The following is a 17,677-nucleotide window of genomic DNA, read 5'->3' on the forward strand; positions in this document are numbered from 1 at the left end:
TTACCACCATTCGATTCAGCGTAATCGAATTACCCATGGTTCAAGTTTCTAAATTGATACCTAAAAAGTACTACCTTCCAATTTTTCCCGGCCTATAATGTCCGCGTGGTTATGGATTAGTCAGTCTCGTGAGAGTGCAGCGCGAGATAAGGATGCGGGGTAACGAAAGACGTCTACTCGGTTATCCACGTGTCGAAATCCGAACCCACCGCCCTAGTCGTCGCCTCCGGAAACGGTTTATTCGCAGTTAGCTCACCGCGCACGTCATCCATCCGCGCTGCACCACCGCCGCAGTGTCGGCGTCGCGTCGAAAATATAGAGTCGAGTCAACCCTATACCAATTTATATTGCTTCACGCTACCTGCATTTAATTACGACACCAACTCGACTGATCCATTTACTGTGTTCAGCCGGGCAGCTCTCGTTACAATTTCCAGTAACTTTACGCTAGTCTTCGCGTACGTTAATCTAGATTCAGAAACTTCGCTTCTCTCCTTCTCCTTTCCAATTTGAATCCGCGATGATTCGTGTCTTGTGGACTTGAGATATCGATATTTAGGTTTTGGATTGTTTTTAATAAATAAAGAAACACCTTATCGCACTGACTGTAAGTCAATTACAGGTTTCTTGTACTATTATTTATATTATACTTTTTCCGCTTTCGTTGTGTCGATTTCTTTCTAATAGTGACAGCTCATAGCCTCATTACCGATACAGATTGATGATCTTTTGCCGCTCCACTGACCTAACTTTAAAATCAATTTCGTCATTTTCTTGATGTTTTTTCCAACTAGGAAGTTATTATAATTTTTCGAAATATTTCGTGCATTTGATGTAATTGATAGGATTGTTTGAAAATAATTTTTCCCGTTTATGGCCTTTTATTTGCGCTTTTGCTGGTTTCATATTAATCTTTTGCTTGTATTATTTGTACCGTGTAAATATGTTATTTAGCTTCTGAGGACGGCCCTCCTCAAAGGGCCGAAACGTCAAGTAATTGACAGTGTTATATTGGACCTAAAATACTGAGAATTTGCACTCACCTGATTGAATAAGGTCGAAAAAAAATCTTTAATAAACCAGATACTCCGAACTATACATTGAAAAATGATTTGAAATCTCAGGTGGTCAGACCCGGTTTTCAACGTCATACCGGTGTAACATTTACGATACATTATTTGTTTGGAAATCATTACGAAACCGTTTTTCTTTCACATTTCAATTCCCCGTTCCCATTAAAATCAGTTAAATGGAGAAGGCCGTCTGCGATAATAAAATTGTCTGTACTAATGATTGAAGAACTTTTTCGCAATAGTAATCACCTAAAATCATACGCAAATATGCTACTACGCAGTTTATCAGAAACTTAAAAATACTACTGCATTAATGGATTAGATCTCTTCCAGCAATAATCATGCAACGTCGGCTCACGATATTCGAGTCTTCGAGTCAAATTTAGTAAACACTGCCGTTTTCAGTTACCGTATAACTTACCAGAGAATATACAAGACTTTTTGTTTTCCGAGCGTCAGGTTCCTTTCAATTTTATCTTTGTACTGCCCATGGTAACGTCATATATATATATACTAGATTGTCCAATATTCAGATTTAAAAAAATTGAAAAATACTAGGAAGTTAATTAGACGCCGGAAATTAATGAGATCGATTGCCCGGCCACGTGCTGGGACGTAAGAAAAAAAAACAGGTTCACAAGTTCAACCACCGTGGTTAAAATCATACAAACCTTGTTTTTGATTGATGACAAAACAAAGCATTGATAAAGGTATACACCATACAGGAAAAATAACACCGTATAGGATGAAATTGACAGCACAGCTTCATTGTATTCCATAGATGTCGATAAAGGTAAAATTTTAACTGCAGGGTATTTCTCCCAAAACGATAATTTAGCATTACAAGAAAAAAAAATGACGAATAAAGATTCTTTATTTGTACTTATAAATTTTTAAATGAGCTTCAAATTTAATCGATACAGTGTAATTACACGATAGCGAAACTGATTTTTCGATTGTAAGGATTTTATCGTACCTACTTCGTAGAAATTAACTATTCTTCGGGAGAAATGACACAAGTCTTTGCTTTAACTATTGTACTACCATACTTCAATATAATTAACTTTTTAGAATTCTTCTTCCATATCGTTCGTTCCACGTCAAACCGTACGATTTTCGGTAAAAATTTTAATCAATGATTCCGATTATTCTTAAATTTTACAGACGCATTCTACTAATGAAATAATGGAACACGTGTTTCGCGAAAAAAATTTTACGATGTTTTTTTAAGATGTGCATGGTTGAAACTTGCAGGAAATCACAAAGAACGTCGCGCATGCGAACATTCAAACCAATGTATCTTCGAATGCATTGGTCCTACAAAAAAATGCAAGAGATCGATTTTGAAGATCTTGAGTCATTCTATGCAGTGATTTATTTGAAATTTGCGTTTGACATTATTGAATAATTATTATTTTGTTTATAAATTTCATTTGCTATTTTCATCATTAACTCACCAACTTAAAATTTTTAAAAGCATATCATCGTGTTTCCACTTCAATTCTGTAGTAACAGTCAAAATATGAGAATGGAGTTCGAATGTGGTATATTTTTTTTTAATACTCAAAAATATTGCGACCGCGCGGCGCGCTGTCGTCAGCGCAGAGTACGTTTACACAGGGACGATAAGTAAAACGGAAATATAGCGTTAAACATGAATTAACGACTCAAGTGAGTGTTTATTTTTATTTTTTGCATACATTTGCAATAGTCCACTCAATAGCTAACGATGTAACTTTTACTTCAATTTTGTCGTTTTCTTTTGGAATAAATGAATGGTACATTCAAGTTCCGCGAAGCATCTTAGCTTTCTTGAAACGGTTTTGGAGTTCTTGAGCTTCCGTTTTATAATCATCAAGAGAAAAGAATTCAGTATTAATATTTTTTATATTTTCGTTAACCCACATGAAAAATTTGGCAGGGTTATTTATTGGGTCGTTTATATTTTGCAAACTTACTCTTGCAGCTAATCTTTTGATCTTACCTCCCAAACCATCGCAAGGTCCTTTTCCATGAAACTCTCAAAACAACTATGACGAAGTGTCCGTCTGTACGCATGCGCTTTCAACACGACAGACCTGCAACTGAGAGTTAAGCCGCCGCGTCACGCGGTCGCACTCTTTTGGAGTATTAAAAAAAAATAGACCCCGTTCGAACTCCATTTTCAAATTTTGACTTTCTTCAGAATTGAAGTGGAAACACGATGATATTCTTTTCAAAATTTTATGTTGACGAGTTGGTGATGAAAATGGCAAGCGAAATTATGAACAAAAAAATTAATATTTAACAATGTCAAACGCAAATTTAAAATATATCACTTCCTAGAATGGCTCAAGATCTTCAAAATCAATCTCGTACATTTTTTTTCACGAGCAATGCATTCGAAGATACAGTAGTTTGAATGTTCGCATGCGCGACGTTCTTTGTGATTTCCTGCAATTTTCAACCATGCATATCTTCTTCAAAAGAAATCGCAAATCTTTTTCGCGAAACACGTGTTCCATTATTTCATGAGTAGAATGCGTCTGGGAAATTAAAAAAAATCGAAGTCATTGATTAAAATTTAGTGTACGGTTTGCCGTGTAACGAGCGATATATGATTTAAGTATTAAAAACAGAAACGCGGATTTGAAATTATATTCGTTCGCAAGTTTCCATTGCACAAACGAATTTATTCCTTGGGCAAGTGCCAACTTCATGTTAGGAAAAATATTATTTTCTATTTATATTAATCGTTGTATATCTTTTCAAGTGAACACTGTAGAATATCAACTCACCATCAGGTTTCTAAATACGAAGGGCTTGGCATTTTTCCTTTCGCATGAAATACGTTTAGAGAGACACAGAAGAATAACGATTTTAGCGACTTTTTTTTGAGAATACAACATGCGAGACATTTTCCACCTTGAAAAATACACGAGAATTAATGTCGAATAGTTTCATTTTAAAAGATTACACAGGCATTTATTCTAATCGAAAATATAGACTTGCTACAAGAATTACTCGCTCACTTATTCGACGCACTTACGACACACAATTTCTACAAAAACAAGACGGAACTAACGATATGCATCAACGATCACTTTGTTTGGTCAAACAGATCTATATGTATTGCTCTAGCAGGCATGATTAACCAACTTTACCTCCCGCACCAATATTGACTTATTTTCATGCCATCAGAGAGAAGGCAAACAAATCCAAAGACAAGATTAAATTTTGTATTGTGAAATATCTGGGCGATTTAATTTTTTCCGTGATTCAGAAGATATTTTTAAATATTTACCGTATAGGTTGGTTTGATTACGACAAGTGAGAGGAATACCTTTTCGGGGTAGGTACACAAAGGTATGATATGTGGTTCATAACGGAATTTTTTTCTAACTTATTCTTTGCCATCATTGACAATATTCTTCGTTAATATATTCCAGAAGAAAATCGAAAAATTTCTTATAGACAAAATAATGATTTCGGAAAAATCAGCCATTTGTTGCATTTTAGTATATAAAAAGTACGGATATCTCAGATTTTGTTTAAACCCCGATACTGTCAAAATATTTTGTGATATGTCTGAAAACCTAAAAAATGGTAATGAAATTACTCTGTTTCCCGAATTTTCTAGAGCATAACACAGCTGAAGCATCTATCAAGTTTTGTTCCCTTATCCGCACGGGATCCATAGAATATTTATTTTCAACTGTGTAACAGTTTTCAGATTTTCTAAACTTTAATTCGGACCGTCTTAAATCAACCAGAACCCTGTATTAAAAATACCTTTACAACAAAGTGGGATTAAGAGCTTATATTACGTCACTTGAGCTGAATCGACGGAATTGTAAATCAACACGGAAATATAGGGATCTGATTGCACCACTTTGACGTATTGATGTCGCAGCCCCACCAGAGAGAACCAGCCCAGATGGAAAATCGATTCTCGGATGGGATCTCCGTCGAAAGATTGTGACAAAATTCAATGCAATATTCCCACTTTTCACTATATTCTTTGTTGCAATATCGTACACAACACCACAATAACAACAGCAATTTTAATAGGTAAAAAGGCAAAATATATTGAAACATTGAAGACTTGATTTTTTCAATTTAAAGTACATTTACACGATTATTTTATTTTCTCGTTATGAGAAGATCTTAAAAATGAAATAGTGTATAAAATATACAAACAAAATATGTATACCATAATTTCAAATAATTTTTAAACCCTTTGCGGTCACACACTGGGTCATATTTGACCCCAGAAACCATGTATTTCTTATGGGACGAACAATAAGTGCAAGCACGAAGGGTTAAAGCGGCAAAAAATTATTTAAAATGTTTTTATCTACCTGTACCTAATAGCGATTAACAAGAAAAACCACCCTACTTCAAATATTTAAATAATACTATGTTCCAGATTTCGCAAAAGACTTCATTTCTTTTACCACCCAGACCTGTAGATATTTGAATTTAACCATCAAACAGACAGTTTACACGTACCTACAAAATTTAGCTTGTTAGATGTGACGACTTATCAAATGGAAAACACTCAGACTGGTTAGAAGTTAAGAAACTGAGTATACATTACTAAAAAGATATATGATTCTGAATTTGAGTTTATACACTTTTCAACTCAGACGCTTCTTCCCTTGGCTGTGTAAAATCCAAATGAATGCTGCAAACTGTACTGTTACACAAACAATTGAGATGAATGTAATTTTTTTATCAGTAAGACCGAATGGAAAAGCACAATATTTCGAACACATGAGACTCAGTAAAACGATGTGTGTAACACTGGCGGTGTGCGCGTAGCTCGGAAGTTGCATTTTCACCAGAGATTCCCTGTATAATTATGATACCTCCATGCAACTCAAGTTTTAAAATTAGCTGGGATATAGCTTATTCCTGAGTTTCTTATTCGGACTGTAAAATGTAAATATTTCGAAAAATCCGCGTTTCTGAAAGTCTCTGAAGGGCATTTATATTGGTGCCTATGAATTGTCGAGTTTCTCGAAACACGCCTGTAAATGTCTTGTAACTGTTGATGGCCCTATAGTAGTAAAAACGAAGGTACAATTCTCTATAAAATGTTGTAAGAACAAAAAAAAGTACCTCTTCAAATACACATCATAAAATATCATGCTGACTTATCTTACAAAAGCATTTCCTCACTTGTGTAGCAATCGCAAAAATTTTCGCGCGTTAAATTATAAATTTAGTATCAACGTATAAAGCCTATAAAAAGCTCAAAATGAATTTCTTGATTTCTATGCCCAAAATATACGTATACAGCAGCCGGTGAAGCATGTATCTTCAAATTTACGTACAAGACCGCGACAGAAAAGAATATTTTTTTAACTGATGCAACGTACTGTAATCTGACGACGTCTCTAATATCTACTGTATGTAAAATAAAGCTTTTTCACTATTTCGTTTACCGCGTAGTTCGCTTCCAAAATGAGCGTACGCTGCGTTCTTTTGAAATACTTGTAATAAAGATGCCACGTTAATTATACCGTTCCATGTCATGTCAAATATAGAGCGTACAGGTTGCAGGAAAACGAAATAACGTTCGCTTGCTAACGGTTAATAACAAACTAGTTGTGAAAAATCGATCGACTGTAGGAGGCTTCGTTCAAGATATTCACTGTAGAATCTAACAATGAAAATCAAACTAATGGTACGAAAGAAGGAAACAAAATGCAGGAAAGAAGCAAGGCGCGGAATAACGAGCAAACTATGAAATGGAAAGCTCCAGCTCCTATCTGGCAAGGGATGCCAATATTGCGCTGCTCGTCCTTTCACCCTGGTGGCAAATTTTCACCGTCAACCCGAGTCGATGAGATCTCGCCTACCGGTGCTCGCGCCTCTTATGATTCTGCCCGTATTGACGTAAATAACACGGTTAGGTGGTTATGCCCACTTCCATTATACACCGGATAAGGAATCGAACTTACCTTGTAGCCCTATACCGTGCCCCCCTGGCGTGGTGAGCATACGCAAACAGAAACCACCACCGAGTTCCGCTGCATCCTCATTGCACTGCACTGCACCATCCACACAACACCATCCACTGTTCGCCTCCCACCGCCCAAACTCCACCCCCGGTTGTCCCTCTCGCTCCCGTGATAATTCCTCGTCTATTGCACTCTCCGCTCTCTCTCTCTCTCTCTTTCTCTATTTCTATCTATACATATATATCTAGCTATCTATCACTCCATCACTCCTCTCTCTCCCTCTCTCTCTCTATCTCTCTTACTTTCAGCGTGTCTCGCGGTCTCCCGATCGTGACGCAATCAGGAGCTACGCCCGTGACAGCCACTGGGCATCTACTGGACCACGGAGAGAACGGCGCAGCCTCTAGTTCGGATTTTAGCCACAACCAGTAAGAGAGGCGCCCTACGCTCCTCTCCCACCCCTATCGTCACCCCCTTACCAAGCTTCTACCCCATCTGAAAGAGAGAGAAGAGATGAGAGAGAATTTCCCGGGCGGGTCTCACACGATGGAGAAGCTGCTGCGGCTGCTGCTGCTGCTGCCAGCCAGCCGAACGACACAGCGCAAGGCTTCTCCCTCTATCTCTCTCTCTCTTTCCTGCTTCCTCTTTTCCTCGCTCACCTTCTCTCTCGTGCTTTCGGCAGCGACAAAAAGAGTTCAACAGCGTAGTGCCCAGATTACGAAAAAACAAACTCCCCACCGTTCTCCGATTCCAGAATTTTCAATACTTTGAAGGAACAGCATATGTACCTGCATATACCCGGACTTTTCTTAGGCAAAGCGTGTCGCATGCGTGGGACAGAATTTGTAGAGACTTAAACACATCTGCAGGGGCAAAGCAGCCTCACTTTTATCGCAAATTAACCCGGAAAGCACAATTATTGTCTCATGACGGATTATTTCGACCTATTTTTATTTTTATTTTTGTGGCCTGCAGCTACCGAGAAACAAAAGGTAAAAACTGTCTAATGAACCGTCGGATAATGTTCTCACAGTAATTGTAAGCAAGGACGTAAAAAGTGAAACGGCGAAAAATTAAACATTCTGTCTTTAAACTTTATCATTATAGTCCGACTGTGAGATGTTGAGTGACTTCATAAATTAAAATAACTTTAGCTAACTGATGACTTCAAATGAACCTGGATGACATTAAATGACTTCAAGTATTCTCGAAAAGACTTTCAAGAAAAGACTTTACATATGCAAAAATGTACTCTAGCAAGTCGTAGGTTCTAATTTATCATACTGAGAGCAATGTTACATATCACTTTTTTCTTCCTTGGTCGATTGCATAGTGGCAATATTTTAAACTTCCCGTTTCTCTGTTTTTAGAGAAAAAAAGACGAAGTTATTGACCATTTTCGGATAGACGTCTATGTATGTATATTAGGGTGGTCCTTATTTAGGGGTCGAACGCATTCTTCATCAGACGCCCCCCAAACCGGCTCCAAATAATTTAAAAAAAATATCCTCTTTTTTTCACATTTTTATCTAGCCTCTAACCCCCCCCCCCCCCCCCCCCCCCGGGGGGGCGAATTTCCCCATTTGAAATACACGTGTTTCGGCCATATCCTCAGGATATATTTTATTCTAAGAGTAATAATTTCTCAAAAAATCTGTAACTGCGAGATTTTAGTGTTCATTGGTCCTACTATGTGAAAAAAAATTCACAATATCATACGGATCAATTTAGACAAATTGCACACTCTTTAGCCCTATGAAGCATAGTGGTAACCCACGTTACTACCTCGATTTTCTTGAATTTTTCTAATTTTTTTACTTCTTAACGTATTCAGACCCGGTTTTTTGCATTTTTTAGTTACTTTAGTCATAAAAGAACATAAAAATACAATCTAATCGGCATAATTGTTTGTAATATAAGTTTTATAAATAAGCAAACTAAAAAAAAAATCACGTTTTTTTCGGAAAAATTAATTCTTGAAGAATCTATCCAAGGCAATAACTTGAAATTTGGTGTGAGTGGATTTTTGGGGTCACTGATTACGAATCCGATGTCAGATTTTTCAAATTCAATATTTAAATTTCAGTGTCCACCATCGTGAATTTTTGCGTTTTGCAGATTTGATAGCGGATTCGTAATCAGTGACCCCAAAAACCCACTCTCACCAAATTTCAAGTTATTCCCTTGGATAGATTCTTCAAGAATTAATTTTTCCGAAAAGAGCGTGATTTTTTTTAGTTTGTTTATTTATAAAACTTATATTATAAACAATTATGCCGATTAGATTGTATTTTTATGTTCTTTTATGACTAAAGTAACTAAAAAATGGAAAAAACCGGATCTGAATACGTTAAGAAATAAAAAAATTAGAAAAATTCTAGAAAATCGAGGTAGTAACGTGGGTTACCACTATGCTTCATAGGGTTAAAGAGTGAGCAATTTGTCTAAATTGATCCGTATGATATTGTGAATTTTTTTTCACATAGTAGGACCAATGAACACTAAAATCTCGCAGTTACAGATTTTTTAAGAAATGATTACTCTTAGAATAAAATATATCCTGAGGATATGGCCGAAACACGTGTATTTCAAATGGGGAAATTCACCCTCCCAGGGGGGGAGGGGTTAGAGGCTGGATAAAAATCTGAAAAAAGTGGATATTTTTTTTCAATTATTTGGAGCCGATTTGGGGGGCGTCTGATTAAAAATGCGTCCGACCCCTAAATAAGGACCACCCTAGTGTATATGTATGTACATATGTATCTATGAATGTATGTGCATATATATATATATATATATATATTAGGGTGGGCCAAAAAAAATGAGTATTTTTTTTTTTACTTTATACTCTGAAAATCGGTTGCTAGATACCTCTAAAGAATTCTCACCAAATATGAGCTCTTAATTTTGATAACAAGGTCCTCCGCTTTACAATTTTGCATTTTTTCCTGAGTATTAGAAACAAAAATTCACATCACTTTGACAACTGTTCGTTAAAAAATATCTCTCCTCTTATTCTTGTAGGAAATCGAACGCTCTACGAAAAAGGTCTCTTACAATTTTTTCGTAAACCTTACCGTTTAAAAGATATCAAAGCTTAAAGTTTGATTATTTTAAGAGAAATTTCTGTTTTGCTTATGAATTTTTTAACTCGCTTAGAAAAAATTTTGATGAATTGCACAACTCATCGTTTTGTAGGAAATTAACTGCTCTACAAAAATGGTGTCTTATGATTTGTCGATTAAGTTAAGCGTTTAAAAGATATTCATCGTCAAACTTCAATGCATACTAATTTTAACAGTTTTTGATGAATAATTCGAAAAATTTCAATTTAATTTATAAGTTTCATGAAAATTTATTCCAATGTGAGTTCCTAAGAAAAGAGAAATGTTTTAAACTATTTTTCTTCAATTTTTTTAGTTCTATATATTATATATTTTTTAATTTTCAATTTTTTATATATATTTCTATACTATTTTTCTTTTATTTTTTTAGTTCTATATATTATACATTTTTTAATTTTTAATTTTTAATATATATTTTTATACTATTTTTCTCTTTTCTTAGGAACTCACATTGGAATAAATTTTCATGAAGCTTATAAATTAAATTGAAATTTTTCGAATTATTCATCAAAAACTGTTAAAATTAGTATGCATTGAAGTTTGACGATGAATATCTTTTAAACGCTTAACTTAATCGACAAATCATAAGACACCATTTTTGTAGAGCAGTTAATTTCCTACAAAACTATAAGTTGCGCAATTCATCAAAATTTTTTGTAAGCGAGTTAAAAAATTCATAAGCAAAACAGAAATTTCTCTTAAAATAATCAAACTTCAATCTTTGATATCTTTTAAACGGTAAGGTTTACGAAAAAATTGTAAGATACCTTTTTTGTAGAGCGTTCGATTTCCTACAAGAATATGAGGAGAGATATTTTTTAACGAACAGTTGTCAAAGAGATACGAATTTTTGTTTCTATAACTCAGGAAAAAATGCAAAATTGTAAAGCGGAGGACCTTGTTATCAAAATTAAGAGCTCATATTTGGTGAGAATTCTTTAGAGGTATCTAGCAACCGATTTCCAGAGTATAAAGTAAAAAAAAAAATACTCATTTTTTTTGGCCCACCCTAATATATATATATATCCTCAGGATATATTTTATTCTAAGATATATATACATATGTGTGTGTGTATATATATATCTATATATATATATATATATATGTATATATATATATATATATGTGTATGTATCGGGACAATCTCTTGTAACTTGAAAACCAACTACGCATACGCGAGTTTTATCGGCTGTCCGTGCAGGCTGGCCATCCCGAGTTTCAGCTGTCAAACTCTGTTTCTAGCACAGATATAGTTGATACGAATTTCTGAGGTTAGAATCCCAAATAAGCGAATAAGGTAGCGACTTGGAAAGGTTTGAGAAGCATTTGTTATTGGGTCGGAAAGTTGATTCTTCAAAGAACGGTCGGAATTTAATGCTTATGCTCTTAGAAAATTCGTTTTATTCGATTGAAATAAGAAATCTGTTTAAATTTTGGGTGCTTGGAAGAAACAGAGCAGTTAGGTAGGAACAGTTAATTCAATCATTTTTATAATTTCATACATTGGCAATAACAATGAAATTTTTTCTATTAACAAGAAGTATAGCCAAAATAATGTCATCTCTGCTGTTTACTGATATCTGCTCCTCCTATACAATTCATTACACTTATAGAGATCATCGCCATTTTTGTTGGTTGGCGAAAGAAGTTATAGGTTTTAGGGTTTCTTTCAATTTTAAATCGCTTGAAACGTATCTTCTAAGCAACTTTCTCGCTCGCTTGTAGTTTCAAGAGGTGACATCAAATTTTATGACTTTTGAAAATGAAAGACATGAAACCGATTTCCGAGAAATTGGAATATCTTACTATCTGCAATAAAACCGTGAATTTCTTTTTTTTCGAATTCAGTTTAATAAAATTTACTAATATTTTATAATCAATGTATTCGTTCCGATCAATAAATTATTGTTACTACTATTGAAAATTTTCCAATAATTATCAGAATTCATTTGACAAATTACCGACAATGTCCAATTCAATAAGTGGAGGGGACCCACTACTAGAATGATATTCAGTAATATTTGATTTGTTAACCCTTAAATGATACACGTCTTAGGAATGGCTAATTGGATATTGATTAATCGAATTCAAAATTGTGTCCCTTGTTCCTTTAAAACAAATGAATATCTAATTCTTAACAAAGTCATTAAATATATTCTCAAATAATCTCCTAGTTGCTGTTATTTAGGAACAATAAACTTAATCCAATCCGATACAATATCTACTTCATAGTACTCCGAATATCACCTTGTAGCATGGATTTTCAAAAAGAATCCCTATGTCGCAGGAACCATTATAAAATTCTTGATTTTCACCGCGTGCCACTGGATAACTTCTGTATTCCAGGTTCAATTTCCAACATCCAGATGAGATTTTTTCTGTTTCAGACAGTGCTAACGTAAAGTGCAGAAATAATTGTAATAAATAGGTTCGCAAACTTGTAGTCTTAGCGTGGGACCCATTTACGAGCGTGGAATTGAATCTGGTTTTAAGCTTTCGGTAAGTTGCTGAACAACTTCCTGATCCAGACTCATAATAAAAAAGTTAGCAAGCAATTAAATCTCATTGTAGACCAAGTGATTATTTGCAAGGCAACGTGTACTAGTAAGCTAATGCATTCTTTAGACTTTGCTGGGGTTAAATGAGACTCCAGTGCGTATGATGACTGCGACTAACTACTCAGATAACACCGTCGACGAAAATCAACTGTAAAGACATTTCCAACCAAAGTTATTTAACGTTTCTACATTTAGATTGGTTGAGTTTGCCTAGCAAAATTTATCCCTACAATTTATTACGAGACTTAAAACACCATTCCTTGAATTAAATGCCAAAGTGAATAAGAGCAAGCTTCAAAATAAAGTATCAAAATTAAATGATATAAAATTGGAAAAAGAAATGCTAGCCAATAATACTGTTTGAATTGCAGTAGTATACACAGTGATTCCTCGGTAGAATGAATTAGCTGCATCGGTTAAATAACAAACTTATTGCTATTGTCTGGATAAAAATACAACGATCAAACACCCTAATGTGTAGTGTATCGCGCTCTCCAATTTTGCCTCAACTGATGTTACGCAGGTAGCGATAGCATGAAGAAATTGACTCGGGCACCTGTTGTCTGACGGAATAACCAGGTTCGATGGTGACACCAATCGAGAAGCCAGGATCCTTGCTGAAAATGAAATGAATTTTATCGTTGAATACACGTGAAAATATTGTAATACGCAAAGATCACAAAATTAGAAATTTACTCACATGCTTCGATGCCTGACAACTTTAGTCTTGCTTTGACGGCGGATTGTTTTCTACCTGAAAATATTTCCTACCTGTCAACTATTTAACGAAGTCCGCGAGTAGCGTCCGATACGTCTGTTGTGAACTGCTACCTAAGCTTCGTGTTTGAAATAAAAAATTTTTTTCATTCTTGGTACTGCCGATGAGTGTATTTATTCATTTCATGTTCATCGTCACTGAATACTGACTTCAGGAGCACTGCACTACAACGAATCTACTCGCAACCTACCTTCTACTGGTTTTCAACAATCCATTCCTTTTTAATTTAATGTAAATCAAGAACCTTTTGACAATAAAGATTGTTTTTACTTACCTGCCTTAGTTTGTGCAGCCCACTTGTTAATGACGTTCCACATTGAACTTCAGATTTATTCTTTCAAGAAATAACTAACCCCATTTCTATAGCATTTGATATTTGTTTTTCCATTAAATCCTTTATTGCGTAGATTAAGTATCTTCTGATATCGACCACGGTATTGCTCAACTATACTCTTCTTCTTAGACAATTCACGCTAAATAAAAATAAATGATAGCATAACCTCTATCTACTACTTTACGGACGAGAGATTCACAGCTCTTGTCACATTTTGTGTACGTTGGCCCCCTGCCTCGCAAACAAAAATATCGTTGCGGCAAGATTCCGCACATTCCCGATTTCGTTGATCCAACCGTTGCACTGGAATCGACGGCAATGCCAGCTTGAGATAAAGCTAGCAAAACCACGCCTGGGAAGCAAATTGAAAATTAGTAATAAATACCATATTTCGTTGCCCATATTGTAGCTGTAAAGCCACAATAATTTCTAAGCATAAATATCATCCTCTACTCAAAAACGAACCCCCATACCCCCCAAACACAGGAAAAATAGTGAAATAGTGTGATTTCTTCAAGTTTTCGCTCGTGATTCCTGCTCGCTGATGTACTTTCTCGAAAGATATCTGCGGTAATACTATTTAGCCGTACTCCGACCCTCCACAACCTACCCCTATACCCTAAAGGCACAGTCTCTCTTATGCTTGTAAACCTACAGCGTAAAAAATAGTAACAGTTCGGCGATAAATCTCTCTCCTGTATTTGTTGCTCAAGTTTGTTTCTCTGAAAATTCGGCCAGAATCTCCGTCCGCGCATTCGCAGCTCAACAAATACGAGTCGGGGAGTTTGTTGCTGCGCGAGTTAGGCCACAATATTATATCTCCCCGCATTTGTTGCTTGGCATATACGATTCGGGGAATTTGCTGCTGAACAAATAACAAGTAAGTATGCGTAGTTCTTATGATATTGAGCCGACAATATATTGGGGCCAATCGCATTTCAATATTCGTTACGAAGGTGTGCACGTGTGAAGGGTTGATAAGTATTAAAAAAAAAAAACATATATAAACAATAACTTTGAGGGATTAAAAACTATCCTCTCTCGAAAATGTCCGACCCAAACCCTCAAAGCCAAGAAATCGGTGGTAAAGTGGTGTGGTTTTTTCGAGTTGTCGCGTGCAATTCCTGTTATCCGATCTAGCTGCTCCAAAGATTAGATCTAACTAGGTGACGTGAGATTTTGTTGCTAGACCCTTCCCTCGAAAAATCTAACAGACGTTATTAAAAAGTGCTGTTACCTCCAACCACACCAGTCTCACTCTTCAGCTCCACAGGCGTCTGAAATGAGAACTGGAGTCTCGTGGTAAAACAAAATGTGTTGATGCAGGACTCAGGAAACGCGAGACCACATAAATTTGTTAATTTACGAACTAAGGTTCTCCAAGAGTCGCTCACATGATTTGTTTCACACTAAAAGGCTCCAGTTCCCGAAAATATTGTATACATTGGGCGAGACAGGCCCAATTAGTCAGAAACCTCTCTCAACTCTTTCTCAGAGGCTGAGAAGGTACGCAAAGAGCGTGAGTTGAAATCAGAAATCCTAAAAAACAGACCACTGCTGCACTGCCATTATAACTTTACCCAATATTTTTCAACCTAGTAATAAAATACACATTTCTCAAATACAATTGCAGACTTAAAAACTTCAACTTGTGTAAAGCCATCGTGCTACCCATGCGTACAATACACTCACCAGAATCTTCGGGAAGAGTGACATTGCTAACTCAAAGGAGAAAAAATGATAACCCGCCGATTGTAGGTTTGAATGGAAACGAAATTTGTAATAAATAATTTCCTAATGCACCAGAATAACAATATACTGTGATCACACACTGTTATGTGAATACAATGGATAATGGGTCGTTTCATTGTTGTTCATCAAAACAACAGCTTCGTACTTCGAAATGCATGCCTCTATTTTTGTGAGTGACCTGAATAAGATTTTTTGAAGTTGGTTTTAAAAATTTTTCTCAATCTAACGACATTTGCGATCCCAAATGTATAAACCTACGTTTACAAATAGCTGTACGTCTAAAAAACGTAATACATCGAAATATAAATGGAATAGTTTGACGAGAATTTTCTTTATATCGAATATCGAAGTTTACGTATTTTAAATGCGAAAAAGGGTTTAACAGCCTTATTCTATATGCAATTTGAACAAAAATACTCTAAAACATTTTCATTTGACGTAAAAATAAATAAATGGCATCAAATCTACGAATTTACTATTCAATTCCGTAGAATCCGTATCATATTTTTATTTCAGCGTCAAATGAAAATGTATCGGAATTTTTTTATTCAAAATTGCGCATAAAATAGGGCTGTTAAGCCCTGTTTTTGCGTTTGAGATGCGTGGAATTCGATATTTGAAGAAATATATGTCAACGTCGAAATCGACTGGGGCACCCGCTTAAGTTATGAGCGACATTAAACACAGTTTCAGTAAGAATTCCAAAGTCAACTCCTTTTTTATGCTACAAAACTGGCTGATTATGAGACCACACTGCGGAATGAACATAATCAAAGCCATATTTGTTTGTGTTTCTCAAACGATGTGTTACTAATTCATACAAAAATTATTACCTTCGAATTATTAAACATCTGATTTACCTTGCGTACATGCTCTTTGGTTCATGCTTGTGATTTCATTTGAGATAAAGAATTTACTTTCTAACCATAAGACGGTGCCGCGCAATTCTAACGGCGCGGCGTCACAATGTTACGCGCGCGGTATCTTCGATATTAAGTTAATTATTTCACCGTCTTTTCATATCGGTTCACTCGGCTGATTCTTTTACGCCCCCTCCTTTGCCCCCCTGTCTCTCCTCGGCATGAGCTTCAGTTTGCGGATATCTTTTGTCGTGAATGCATCACAGTTTCTAAAATGAGTTTGCCGCGTGGGTGGCCGACAAAAGTCGATCCAGATGTAATCACTGCTCTGATATTGGAATACGGGGCGCGAGCAATCGGTTTACTTCCATGAATTGAGTTACTGAAAATCAAAGATTATTGAAGTGCCAAAATCCCCACATTTCGTGGTATACCTAGTTAGTGAAAAACTTGGCATCAATAGTTTTAAAAACTAGTAATGTACTTGGTGGGTGTAGGAATTTCGGGGTTTGTTTTGTAAGAATTCATTTTCAATACAAATTGTTTGCATACGACTCAAAAATAAAATGCAGGATTTGTATATTTTGTATGCCGATTGATTGTTTTGTTTTATAGTTCTGCCGAAGATCATAGTGGCTGTACGAGTGATATTCCTGCGCTCTATTCTATACTAGTCTAGTCGATAAGCTCAAAATGGTCTAAAATAGAGATACTACTCTTAAAATTATTTGCGATAACTCATTGGATTCCGAATGACGCCTAGACAAATGTGCTAAAAAAGTTTATCAGGACATAAAAAATTGCAAAAGTTATAAACAATTAAAGATGAAAAAAAGGCATTCCGGTTTTCGCCAATATCTCATAGACTATTCATATTTCTGAAATTTTGAAAAAAGATTCTTAAGGAGGAGGAAATTTCCAATATAAAACTACCAGCAGCCGGAACTCTATCTCCATTATTTATATTTTAATTTAACGCTGAAAATGGGTCTCCGCGCTTCGTTTTTAAGTCGCGCGCGCGGCGTCAAAAGCGAGTACGACGCGTTGATTAATTTTTTGAAGGTATTGAATATTTTTTAAAAATTTGAAAAAATTATGGTGTATATTAAACACTTCAAAAAATTTATCCCTGTTGGAAATTTTACTTAAAGTTGATTTTTCAAAAAGTTAAACGATTGTTAAGTAACAAAATTTTCTCGAACTTCCGTCTTCATTGTAGATGAAAAAACATGTTTAAATAATTGTCGC

The 17,677-nt window shown here is 35.5% G+C and overlaps 1 protein-coding gene across 5 annotated transcripts in view; it reads right to left on the bottom strand.

The window, feature by feature from the left end:
- The window catches only part of LOC124306338 (two pore potassium channel protein sup-9), an 817,624-nt gene extending 810,240 nt beyond the window's left edge, over positions 1-7,384 (bottom strand). For all 5 annotated transcript variants that reach the window (XM_046766982.1, XM_046766938.1, XM_046766956.1 and 2 more), the window contains exon 1: positions 7,022-7,384. The gene's annotated coding sequence lies outside the window, so the exon portion shown is untranslated. The remainder of the gene's footprint in view (positions 1-7,021) is intronic.
- Between the last annotated feature and the right edge of the window lie 10,293 nt (positions 7,385-17,677).

Source organism: Neodiprion virginianus, chromosome 1 (assembly GCF_021901495.1).
Source record: "Neodiprion virginianus isolate iyNeoVirg1 chromosome 1, iyNeoVirg1.1, whole genome shotgun sequence".
In the NCBI taxonomy this organism is placed as follows: domain Eukaryota; kingdom Metazoa; phylum Arthropoda; class Insecta; order Hymenoptera; family Diprionidae; genus Neodiprion; species Neodiprion virginianus.